Source organism: Ovis canadensis, chromosome 22, assembly GCF_042477335.2.
Source record: "Ovis canadensis isolate MfBH-ARS-UI-01 breed Bighorn chromosome 22, ARS-UI_OviCan_v2, whole genome shotgun sequence".
NCBI classification, from domain to species: Eukaryota; Metazoa; Chordata; class Mammalia; order Artiodactyla; family Bovidae; genus Ovis; species Ovis canadensis.
The window spans coordinates 31,067,996-31,081,148 of record NC_091266.1 but is presented as its reverse complement, the minus strand read 5'-3'; the positions used below and the strand labels follow the sequence as shown (position 1 = coordinate 31,081,148).

Below are 13,153 nucleotides of genomic sequence, written 5' to 3'. Positions count from 1 at the left end.
TTGCTTTTGCAGCACATATACTAAAAATGGAATGATACAGAGATTAGCATGGTCCCTGTGCAAGGATGACCCACAAATTCACGAAGTATTCCTATCTGGAGGGGGATAAATTAACAGTTCAGGATTAACATATACACACTACTATATATAATACAGATAATCACAGGACCTACTGTATAGCACAGGAAACTCGACTCAATAGGTGTAATAACCTATATGGGAAAATAATCTGAAAAAGAAAGAATATATTTATGTATAAACACACCCATATATATGTATGTATGTATATCTAAATCACTTAACTATATACCTGAGAATACAATATTGTTAATCACCTATATGCCAATATAAAAAAAAGTTAAATTAAAAAATCCAAATAGTAACGAGTGGCAAAAAAAAGAGGAGAAGGCACATGGAGACTCTGGGAAGAAGATCATGTGAAGATGCAGGCAGAGATTTGAATGATGCAGCTATAGGCCAAAAGGAACACAAAGGATTGCCGGCAACACCATCAATTAGGAGAGAGGCATGAAGTGCATTCTCTCCCAGAGCCTTCAGAAGAAACCAACTCTGCCAACATAATTTTTTTAATTTTATTTCTTTATTATTATTTTACTGTTCTGGGTCTTTGCTGCTGCCTGTGGGCTTTCTCTAGTTGCGGCTAGCAGGGGCTAGTCTCTATTTGCAGTGCATAGGCGTCTCATTGCAGTGGCTCCTCCTGTTGCAGAACACAGGCTTTAGGGCATGCAGGCTATAGTAGCTGTAGAGCGTGGGCTCAGCAGTTGTAGTTCCCGGTTCTAAAGCATCAGCTCAATAGTTGTGGCACGTGGGCTTAGCTGCTCCGCAGCATCTGGGATCTTCCCTGGACCTGGGATCGAAACCCATGTTTCCTGCATTGGCAGGCAGGTGGATTCTTCACCCCAGCCACCAGAGTAGTCCCCTTGCCAGCATCTTGATTTCAGACTTCTGGTCTCCAGAATTGTGAGAGAATAAATTCCTGTTGTTCTGAAGCACTAAATCTGTGGTAATTAGTTATCACAGCCTTAGGAGGCTAATATACCTAGTCTGGGCTCCCCAGGTAGCTAGGTGGTAAAAGAATCCGCCTGCCAATGCAGGAGCCAAGGGTTCGGTCCCTGGGTTGGGAAGGTCCCCTGAAGGAGGGAGTGGCAAACCACTCCAGTGTTCTTGCCTGGAAAATACCATGGACACAGGACCCTGGCAGGCTACAGTCCATGGGGTCACAAAACAGTTTGACAACACTGAGCAACTACAACAACAATACCAAGTAGTCACTAAGGTCTGTTTGTTTTACCCTCCTGAATATGTTTTTTTTTAATTATATAATACAATGTTATTAACTGTAGTTCACCATGTTTTACATTAGATCCTCTGAAACTAGATAGCTGAGATCCATACAGACTTTCAGCTATAAGATGGATAAGGTCTAAGGATCCAATGTAAATATCCTCTAAATGTACTCACTTCACAATATCTACCCACCCAGACTAAGTCACCACCATCTCTTCCCTGGGTGACAGAAGTAACCTCCAACCAGTTTCTCCACATTCACTTGGGGCCATATTCAAACATTTCCCCGTGCTGCAACCAAAGCACTTTCTAATAAACCTGTATCTGATCACTGCCTTGCTCTTTTAGTCACCTTCATATTAACCTTTCAGCTGTTTAAAAGAAACACTTTTTCCTTAGGTTTCATTTTTCTATTGTCTCCATTTTCTTCCTCCTACATTCTGGCTGTTTCTTCAAAGTACTCTTCTAAGTTCCTCTTCCTTGAATCACCCTCAGTTTCCAAAAATGATTTAAATTCCGTGCATGCCTGGTAAAGCCTTAGCTAGGAAGAGAAGGTGACTAGGATTAAGGTTACAGATTATAGTTAGAATACAAGCATTGAGAAGATGTGTATTGCAGATTAACCACAAGAGTGAGACACTCTTGTGGGAAATGAATGATAGTAAGATCACAAAGCAACTGCTGTTTGGTAAACCACAGCAGGACAGCCACAAACCGAGAGAGATAAGATGCTCTAGAAATGCATACTGATCCTTTGGGGAAGCAAACTGATGCCACATATCAAGAGGCACCGCAATCCTACACCTGGGAATGTGTCATAAGGAAATAATTCAAAATAATAAAATAAAAGCTACACAAAAAGGCCTGTAACAAAATGTTTAATAGTTAAAAGTGAGAAATCACTTAAATTTAAACTGTATTAATATAGAAAGTGTACAAAAAACTAGGTTTATCTATGAAATATTACACAGTTGATTAAAATGATAAAATATAGAAATATGGGGACATTTTGCAAAACAATATTAGATAAAAGGTAGAGAAACATAACTGTATATCATAATTATGATGATGTATAAAATCAGCATCTCCAGTTTGATAAAGACCAAAAAGGATAGATATGAAAAGAGAATGATGGAGAGTTTTTTTTGGATTTGTATACTTTTCCTTTTCATGACATTTTATTTTTAAAATATTTCTATTTATTTGTGCACTTATTTATTGCCTGTGCTGCGTCTTCAGTGTCGTGGGGCTTTTCTCTGGTTGTGGTGAGCAGGGGCTGCTCTCTAGTAGCAGTGTCCTGGCTTCTCATTGTGGTGCCTTCTCTTGTTGTGGCACAGAGACTCTAGGGCACACGGACTTCACTAGTTGCAGCGTATGGGCTCAGTAGTTGTGGTGCACGGGATTAGTTGCTCCTCGGCATGTGGGACCTTCCTAGACCAGGGATCATGTCTCCTGCACTGGCAGGCAGACTCTTTACCACTGAACCACCAGGGAAGCCCCTTTATGATATTTTAAAATGGATTAAATAGCAATTCTTTAAAAGAATAGTCTGAAATGCATTTCCAAACGCATATCATAACTATGAACTGTGAAGAAGCAAATAAGAGAGTCCCTTAGACTGCAAGGAGATCCAACCAGTCCATCCTAAAGGAAATCAGTCCTGAATATTCATTGGAAGGACTGATGCTGAAGCTGAAACTCCAATATTTTGGCCACATGATGCAAAGAACTGACTCATTGGAAAAGACCTTGATGCTGGGAAAGATTGAAGGCTGGAGGAGAACGGGACAACAGAGGATGAGATGGTTGGATGGCATCTCTGACGCGATGGACATGAGTTTGAGTAGGCTCCGGGGGTTGGTGATGGACAGGGAGGCCTGGTGTGCTGCAGTCCATGGGGCTGCCAAGAGTCAGACACAACTGAGCGACTCAACTGAACTAAGAAACAGACCTTATTTAAATCGTTCAGCTTGTCCTGCTAATGTGACCGATCTGGTGCAGGACAGTTTCTGTCTTTCTTTGTCTTTCATGACCTCTGGGTTATCTGTCCAGTTGCACAGGGTCCTGCCCTGCACATCTGATTTAATGCTCTGTCATCGTTGTCTTGAAATTCTTCATCATTTTTAAGGAAATTTTGAAATTTTCACATTTTAATTTGATCAGGGCTCTGTAAATTAAGTAGTTGATTCTGAATGACCTTGACAGTTTTGAAAAAGATTGGCTGGCTGTTTTATAAGATTCCTCAGTTTCGGTTTGGCTTAATTGTTTCTTCATAATTCAATCCAGGTTATGAATTTTTGGTAAGAATACCACTGAAGTGATGTTGTGTCCTCATGCCTAGTAGCAGGAGGTGCAGAATGCTAGTTTATTCCCAAAGTTTTCTGCACTGTCAACCCACTGTTTTGTCCTTTGATACACATTTTCAAATTGCTTTGTGAAAAGGTTGTATAATTTTACATTTCCTACCAGCAGTGTGTGAAAGTGCCCATCATCCTAAACCCACACCAAGCTAGATCCTATCTCTTAAAAAAAGAAAACTTTCCAACTTTACAAGAGGACTTCCTTTAATTATTTCAAACCATTATACTTTTCTTTGAAAAGTACTGCTAATGAAGGTGGACCTGCCTCCTTCTCCATCCCAGCCCACCCCACAACCATATTACTTAAGTTATTTACATTTCTTCTTTTGAGATTAAGTGAAAAATTTATTTGGTCCAACCTGCTTCTAGTCCACCTCAGTGATGAGATAATCCTAAGAAATATTTGTGAGTTGAAAGGGCACCATGAAAAAGTATACAAATTATAGGCCATCTCATGTGGTTTTAAATGTTTAACAAAATGGACAACAGAAACCTCCTTTAAGAGATGGCAATTATCTTTAGTATACAACTGTGCATTGTAAATTCCTGCAGGGGCTGTGATAAACTGGCTCTGGATTTAGGCCACTGGGGAGACAAGAGAACCCCTGTGGCTTGCTCACAATGAATGCGTGAAGGATAAACAGAATACAGGAGGAAAAAAAATTGAATAGAAGATTCTAGGGTGCTCTGTTGGAGGGCAGTGGGGATGAGGTAACCACATAACAGAAAAACTGTGATAGATAAGTTATTCTGGTGATGCAGCTGGCATGACTTAGTCAAATCCAGTACATGCATAACCTGTGACCCAGCAATTCCTCTCCTGATTATATCCTTCAAAGGAAATTTCTCACAGGTCCTTAAGAGGAATACTAGAGGATGCTCATTAAAGTGTGCATTAAGGCGTGTTGTTGTTGTTCTTGTGTGAGGTGGAAAAGAATTTGAGACAATCCTGAATTGACATAAATATGTAATAAACAAGATGAAGAACTACGGAACAATTAGCAGCAACAGATCAGATATACACAGTGAGGTTAGGATACACAGATATATACAGAATAACCATATTAAAACCACTGCCAAGTGAAAAAAGAAATGAGAATAATAAAACAAAATCATTTACATAGATGAATAATACATACATACAAAACAAATATGCCTTTTCTCAAGAACATCAATAAATTTTAAAAATCTATATAAACAACAGCTGAATACAGAAGAGAGAGAAAGGAATTGCTAAAAGGGGTAAAACTGAGTATACTGATAAATAAGAATGTAACAGAGTCTCTGCATGGATGAATAATGCTAATGTGTCAAGAACTGAGGAAGCTGTTAACTCTGCATTCAAGGAAGAAGAAAGAAACAAGGGGAGGAAGTAAGGAAAGGGTGGAAGTTAAGAAAGAAAAAGCAAGAGAGCAGCAAAGTGATGGGCAATCAGCTTCTGTTCCCTTTGATCACAGGGCTTTGCACGTTGTTCCACTTGCTAAAAATTCTGAGACAATGATGACCATCACCACCGCCCCTGCCACCAAACACACATACACAGTTAACTCCTCTTTCCTTTAGATCTCAGCTCAGTCATCAGTTCTTTAAAGCCTCGTATGACCTCTCTGATGAGGCCATTGTCCCCTATCATAATAGGTCTTAACACCATATTCTCTCTTTTTCGCCACTAATTACACCAAACGTTTTAGAATTAGAAAACTTTACATCTATCTGGGTGGTGTGTTTGAATAGTATCTGCTTCCAATCAGTAGACCAAAGCCCTACAAGCGCAGGGATGGTATCATTCTCGTTCTCATGCCCGGACACTGGCTGATAGTTAAGTGGCTAGTTAATATTTGTTACATGGGTGAATTAATACAAGGATAAATTAATGAACTGACAATAAAGATTGGAAAAGAGAACCAAAGTGGAAGAGCTATGAAAAGAGCCTCACAGAAGGTCTTGAAATTATTTGCCAGAAAGGAGGAGGGACTCTTTCTTAAGTTTACCACACCTTTTGCAGCCAGGTGCTGTATACCATCTCACTCACTAGTAGGCACTGTCATCCGCAAGCTTTTTTCCATATACCATTCGGGATGTGACAATTGAGAGAAACTGGAAGAGGGGAATATTCACCAAGAATGCTGAATAGAAGGGAAAGGAAAAAAGAACTGGAGAGAAAACAAGGGTTTAGCAGAATGCAAGTGGATACTGACTAAGCTAAAAAGGAGATAGCTACCAACCCACTCCAGTATTCTTGCCTGGGAAATCCCATGGATAGGGGAGTCTGGTGGGCTACAGTTCAGGGGGTCACAAAGAGTTGGACACAACTTAGCAACAACCACCAAAATAGTACTTTTTTTTTTTTAACAGTACTTTTGACCTAAAGTGATTGATCTATTGAAAACAGTTCACATTTGGGATGGTGAGTAAGAATAGGCTGAACTAATATTATGCCATGCAATCCTGAGATTTAAAAACAAGAGGCATGTCTCATACTCAAGCGTCTTTAGGGACCAATAAGGCTGATGGATAACAGACAACAGGAAGTACTGGGGCTGGTGGGGGAACTAGAGACTAAATACTGAGTGAGTGTATGGTACACTCAGAGGTATTTAAAAAATCAATGACAAGTATTACACACACACAATTTTCACCAAACAAAACTATTCCTCTGGCAGAATCTGGCCATGAGCCTCAAGTCTGTGCCCCTATGACTGTTCTAAATCCCAAAGAGCTGACCATGTCAAATAAATAAGTAACAAAACACCCAGAATAATCAAAGTCTACAACAAGCAAGGGGGGGGGTACATAAACTTATACCTAGGATTCACCTCAATTCATCAGTTAAATATAATCTAAAAAACAGTAAATATTTATTGTTTATAAATACAGAGTAATGACCCAGGTGTCTCAGGTTAAAAGGTGGAATTAGTTGAGACTCCTGTACTTGGGTATTAGTTCTCAGTTCAGGACCTACAAAGTTTAATGAATGGGCAGTCACACAGGTTACAAAATAATCTTTCTTATCTTCTCAGTAGAAAATCAGTCTCTCATGCTGTCCATGATTTAAATCTCACCTACACATCCATTCAACTTTAAACCTATCATAGTCATGTAACGTCCTGTATTCTAAAATCATTTCGTCTATCTATATAAAATTCTGATTTCTTTAGCCTTGGATAATAGGAAAATAATCTGTGTTTGAAATCCAGTGCCTACTCATGTCCCAGTAAAGATGCTCAATAAATGTTCACTGAATCCAAAATTGATGTTTTTAAAATATGTCCACAGATTTTCTGATATTTTCTCTTCAAAAAAGTATACTCTAATTCCCCTATCATTGGGAGTGGTCTGAAATAAAGTGACTCATTTTTAACAAACTGAATAGTGGGAGTGATGACTTCCATGACTAAGATCTTTAAGAGGCATTAGAGTTTTCCCCTTGCTCTCTCTTGGATAACTTCCTCTGGGGAAAGCCAGCTGCTGTATCATGAAGACACTCAAGCAGCCCTATGGAGAAGTTCATGTAGTGAGAAACTGAAGCTTCCTGCCAAAAGCCAGTGAGTAAGGAATGATACGTCCTGCCAAGAGCCATATGAGTGAGCCATCTTAAAAGTTAATCCTTCCGGGGGAGATTTAAGAGGGAGAGGACACATGTAAACTTATGGCTGATTCGCACTGTTGTATGGCAGAAGCCAGCATAATATTGTAAAGCCATTATCCTCTGATTAAAAAGAAATTTTAAAAAAGAAAAAAAAAAGTTAATCCTTGAGCCTCAGTAAAGTCTTCGGATGACTGTAGCCTTGACCAACAGTAAGACTGCAACTTTTAGAAGCAGAACCATCTTGCTAAACCACTCCTAATCTCCAGATGCACAGAGACTATGTGAAATAATAAATGTTTATTGTTGCTTTAAGTTGACAGCTTTTAAGAGCAATCTGTTAAGCAGAAATGGATAACTCATATGCTTACTGAAATTATCATGATGTTATGGTATATGTGCATCTGATGTTTAAAACCTAGCTGTTCTGGCATCTCTTTGACTTACCTTCTATTCTTCCTCCACTTCCCATCTTTGCCACCTCCAGAAGCCACTCATTCCCATAATTTCTGGATATTAAAAAGTCCCTTTGCTCCTAATGAGCCGAAGAGAGGGATTCCTTAGGGACAGACTTCATCTTCTTTCAGGTGTGACAGATGTTGGAGGAGACATTTTGGATCATCAAGATCTCTCATCAATTTATTCACAAATATCTTATTTCACTTATGCATCCATTTATTCACCTGAGAGGATTTTAATTATTAGCAACACAGACTTCCCTGGTGGTTCAGCAGCCAAGACTCCATGCTTTCAATGTAGGGGGCCTGAGTTTGATCCCCGGTCAGGGAACTAGATCCCAATATGTCACAACTAAGAGTTTGATTGTCACAACCAATCAACCAAAGATTCCACCTGCTGCAATGAAGATAGAAGCTGCCACCTGCTGCAACTAAGACTGGGTATGTAGAATGTGTGTGTGCGCTCAGCCGTGTCCGACTCTTCACGACACCATGGACTGTAGCCCACCAGGATCTTCTGTCCACGGAATTTTCTAGGCAAGAATACTAGAGTGGGTTGCCATTTCCTTCTCGAGGGGATCTTCCTGACCCAGGAATAGAATGCAGGTATCTTGAGTCTCAGGCACTGGCAGGCAGATTCTTTACTAGTAGTACCACCTGGGAAGCCCACAAGACTGGGTACAGCCAAATAAATAAATAAACAATTAAAAAAATAATAATCAGCAGTATCAGCTTATAAAATGAAGGGAAGCAATCAGAAGCATAAATGCCACCTAAGCAGCTTTTAGGACTAGATGAGGATAAGCTCATAAATGGAAGTATTTCCAAACTTGTAACCAGAGGAAGGACTTGGCCTTTGGTGAAAGATGAAGTAGAGAATATTAGAATAAGCCGGAGCACATTGTGATATACAAGGTACCTAAGATGTTTCATTTTATGGTCTCTTCCCTGTGCAGGGTACTTACCAGCAGCTTTAGAATAGAGGCAGAGACAATGTGTCCTTGTTTTATAGAACACTCTTTCACAGACAGCTCCTAGCAGAGTCTGGTACAGAGAGAGAGTGAGCAACTATCGCTGCCAAAGGGATTATCAGAAACTGGACTTGACTTTGTGTGTGGAATCTACTCCCCCTTCCCCGAAGATTCTGGAAAGCAATGAATAAACAAGAGTGGCTCTGAACAGACAACGCAAGTAAAGAAAGGGGAAATGTCAGGTCTTAGAAATTAAATTTATCAACAAAACCTCAAATAGAAAAGATTATCACAACCCTAGGAAAATCCCTCTTTGTTTCCTGATCTGTAATACTGCAGATGAGGGGAAAAAAAAAAAGAAAAAGCTTAAGGTATTTGATCTCTTTTGCTGAAAACCATTCCCACTGGTAGAACTGGCATCTTATTACATTTCCCGTGTGGTAAAACAAAGACCTGACTACACTATAATATCTAATCCTCAGATTTATTAACTTCGAAATGGACACAATATCATAAGATTACTGAGGAAAAATAATTATATTTAGGGAAATAAAAATGCTTATGCTTAGGAAATAAAAATGCTTATTAAGTGGTAATTGTCTTAGGTTAGGGGTCCCCAGATTTGACACTGAGTCAAGGTGTTGTGAGTTGAAGTATGCGCCTTACAAAAGATGTTATAATTCTTATCCCCAGTATGTAGAAATGTCTTTATTTGGGCATAGGGTCTTTACAGATGTTACCAAGTTGTGATAATGTCATGAAACTGGGTCCTTGACCCAATATAACTAGTGTTCTTATATGAGGGGAAGATGGCCACGTGAAGACACAGGGACGGGGGAGAATGCTATGTAAAGATGGAGGCAGAGAAAGGAGAGACGCATTTACAATCCAGAGAATGCCATGAGTTGCCAGCCACCACCAGAAACTAGGAGAGAAGCATGAAACAGACTTCTCCTCAGAGCCCTGAAGAGGAACCAACTGAACCAACACCTTTATTTTATTTCTAACTTATGGCCTCCAGAATTGTGAGAGAATAAATTTTTTTGTTTTAAGCCACACAGTTTATGGTACTTTGTTATAGCAACTCCAGGAAACTAATATAGGATTTGAGAGTATGTGATTTATATTGAAGGAGAGACCTGGAACCTCTGATGGAAGAATAAGCAAGCAAGACTGAGAAGAGAAAGTCAGTAACAGAACAGGCTGATGGGTGGGTAACCCTGCAGGTAGGGCTCAACGCTTCTGCAGACTCCTGGAGACAACAGAAGATGCCTCAGAGTTGTTCTGCTTCTGAGAAGTGGGGACCTCGGTGTACGTATGGGTATAAATATCAGTCTATTAGTCTTCTGCGGTCACTGTGACAATCACCATATATTTGGGAGCTGAAAACAATGAAAACCTATTCTCTCACAGGTTTAGAGGCCAGAAGTCCGAAATCAGTATCCTTGGAATCATGCAGTCAGCAGGGCCATCCTGTCTCCGGAGGCTCCACGGGAGCGTCTGCTCCTTGCCTCTTCCTGCTTCTGGTGGCTGCTGGCTCTCCTTGACTTGTGGTTACAACGCTGCACTCTCCACTTCTGTGCCCACAAAGTCTCCTCCTCTTCCATCTGCATGAAACCTCCCTCTGCCTAGCTCCCCTAAGAACACATGTGATTGCATTTAGGGCCTAGCTGGACAGTCCAGAATCATCTCCCTATCTCAAGATCCTTAATCATACCTTTGGCTCCAAAACATAAAATTCACCAGTTTCAGAACCTGATATCTTCAGAGGATATTCTTCAGCCTACCACACGTGGCATATGTATTTATCCTTCAGCTTTCAACTGTCATTGAAGACTGCTCTCAGGGTCCTTGGTGCTTCTTGACTGCCCTGTAGGGGTTGAGAAAAACTCCTCAGCTTAAAAGTTGCATGTATTGAATGGAAAGTGCTGAGAGCATGTCAATGGGATGACAGTATCTGCTACACTATTATTTTTTGTTATTTAGATTTTTGAGTTAACAATTTTAAATTAAATAATTAATCATTAGTTATAATTATTATTATTAGCTATTTTAGCCTAATTTCCTGATGACCCACAATATAAATTATTTGCTCTGTGTGACCTTGCTTAGGAAAAAAAATTTTTAAGAAGAGTAAACAATGTTTTTAACGATAAAAATAATCTTCAGTACAGTTAAGTTTTATATACCACATATGTACACAGGCACATTCAGCCCATATAGAATCTATTAAGTGGAGTCATAAAGAAACATCTCTCGAGAGGCAGACATTTTACTTTACCTGCTGTACACAGGGAGTCCAATTCATTATCTTTTCATATAGGTGTCACCGACATAAGGTTTAGGAATCTCTTTGCATTAGGTAGATGGATGAGATCACACCAGAAAAGCAAGCAGAACAAAAAGAGAAGTAGAAAGGTGGGTCAGGAGTGGGACCCTGAGAGTAACCTACATTGAAGAGGCAGGAGGACGAAGGAATGAAGGCAGGAGGAGAAGCTGGTAAAGAGGCTGTTAAGGGAGCCAAGAGAGTCAAAATTCTAACGTGAGAAAGGAAAATTGCAGCAGAGAGATCTAGTGAGGTTAAAAAAAAGAAATACTGTAATTCAGTGCACACTTAAAAAAATTCACATTACTTGAAGGTTCTTGGTGATCTTATTGAGAGCAGTTACAGTAGAATATTATAAGCAGGATCTCAAAAGGGTTCACAGGAACCTCTGGATACCATCCCTGTGAAGTTAGTATGGGGTAGCCCAGTGACCCCTCTTAGTCCAGGTATTCAGGAAAGCTATGGAAAATCCAAGAGGATCTAGCCCAAACTGATCCCAATCTTAGTGTGGATTGAGTGAATGGGAAATGACACGAAGCTGGCGACGATGTAACTGAGAAACCAGATTATATTAGTAGGAATCATGAAAACTTCCATTTGTTAAGTTTGTGTTTAAATGAAAGATTGCTCAAAATCAAGATGGGAAAGATTAGCTTGGCAACAAGTGCTTAAAAATGATCCAAAGAGTTTTAGTTGATTATAAGCTTAAAATGGGCCAAGAGTATGACCTAATTCTTAAAAAAGCTAGCACAGGCTTGGGCTGTGATAATAGAGAAAATGAAGTGGAGATACCAAGAGAAATAAAGTTTTTTCCTTTTTCTTTCGAAGTAAAGACAACCAGAGAATGAGGAAAATAAAACCGCAATTAAAAGGAGAACTCATGAGGGAAAAAAATGAAGGATGGACAATATTTGCATATATTAATCAGCCAAGGGGAAAAATGTGCTAGGGAGGGAACTAGAGAGCAGGGATAGTTAGTGATACATGGAATGTGATGAACCTGGGAGAAGTTCGTTTCAAACGGCAGTGAAGATGCCTCATCCTTGGAGAGACTGGACAAGAAAGAGGCTGAAAGAATGGGAGTGACCACAGATAAATTATTATGTTTGAGGAATTCAGACTCTTGGGAAGAGGACAGGCTAATGTTTTCAATTTGTTTGATGAAGTAATACTCCAGTGGGACAGGTTCTGCCGTCTCTGAGAATGTGTGTAAAGGAGAGCAGTGGGGAAATTGAGGAAGTTGGAAGAGAGGGAAAGAAGAGTTCTGGATAGAATGGGATTCTTGGTCTCTAAAGTGGGATCCAGAAACTGAAAGGTTTCTTCTCAGTCTCTAAAAGACCAGCACCTACAAGGGAGCTCAGATTCTTTGGAGGTTCTATTGGCCTTTCCTCTCTAGCTCAGGACTGCTAGGCCAGACTGTCAGGATGTTCTCAGAATTGTAGACTTTAAAAACAAAAACAAGGAAAAAAAACTAAAGCAGAATTCTTCAATTTATTCATGAAAAAAAAAATCTTTAAAGACAATCATTTTGAAAAACGTAGTTATTCTTGCAATGCATAAATCTTCCTGTTAAAACTAATGACTTTGGAGGAATTACTAAGGAGACAGTAGAATTTACAGAAAAGCTATAGTTATAAAAAACTGAAATGCAGATGAATCTCACTGATATAACTGTTTATCAAGCAGTGGTTAAATTAAGGCAAAAAGGGTTTCAAAATAAAACATTAAGAATCATAGACTTTTGAGTGTTGGAACTCATGAGAAATCATTAGCCATTCCACAAACTCGCCCAGAGAAGCTGTCAAGGGGCAGGTATTTCACAAATGAAATAAGCTCTTCTCTGTCCCACAAAAATCAGTATTTATAAAAAAAAAAAAAAAGAGTACACGAGCTATATCTTATAACAAGCTAAACATGAGGAGGGGCACAAAATACAGGATGGTTGAAAAAGTCAGATCCTCTCGTTCTGAGAAGAAAAGCCCGATTTCCTGAAGAACTGCAAGGAAATTGGGCAGGAGTCAAAGATTCAGAGACCCTGGAGAGAGACCGCTGATTACCCACCTTTGGTGATTCATAGTGCCGTGCGCTGCCATGCGCATACAAGCCGGGGCGCCGTCGGCCTAGGGCCGCGAGAGGGCGCACGA

At 39.8% G+C, this 13,153-nt stretch overlaps 1 long non-coding RNA gene and 1 pseudogene across 1 annotated transcript; one reads left to right on the top strand and one right to left on the bottom strand.

Annotated features, from left to right (window-relative positions):
• On the top strand, window positions 1-100 carry LOC138428010 (U6 spliceosomal RNA; annotated as a pseudogene).
• A 9,271-nt stretch (window positions 101-9,371) lies between these two features.
• On the bottom strand, window positions 9,372-13,151 carry LOC138427952 (uncharacterized). Its single transcript, XR_011252231.1, has 2 exons — window positions 13,071-13,151; window positions 9,372-10,553 (listed from the first exon to the last, which is right to left on the bottom strand). It is a non-coding gene; the product is annotated as an uncharacterized lncRNA (long non-coding RNA).
• Between the last annotated feature and the right edge of the window lie 2 nt (window positions 13,152-13,153).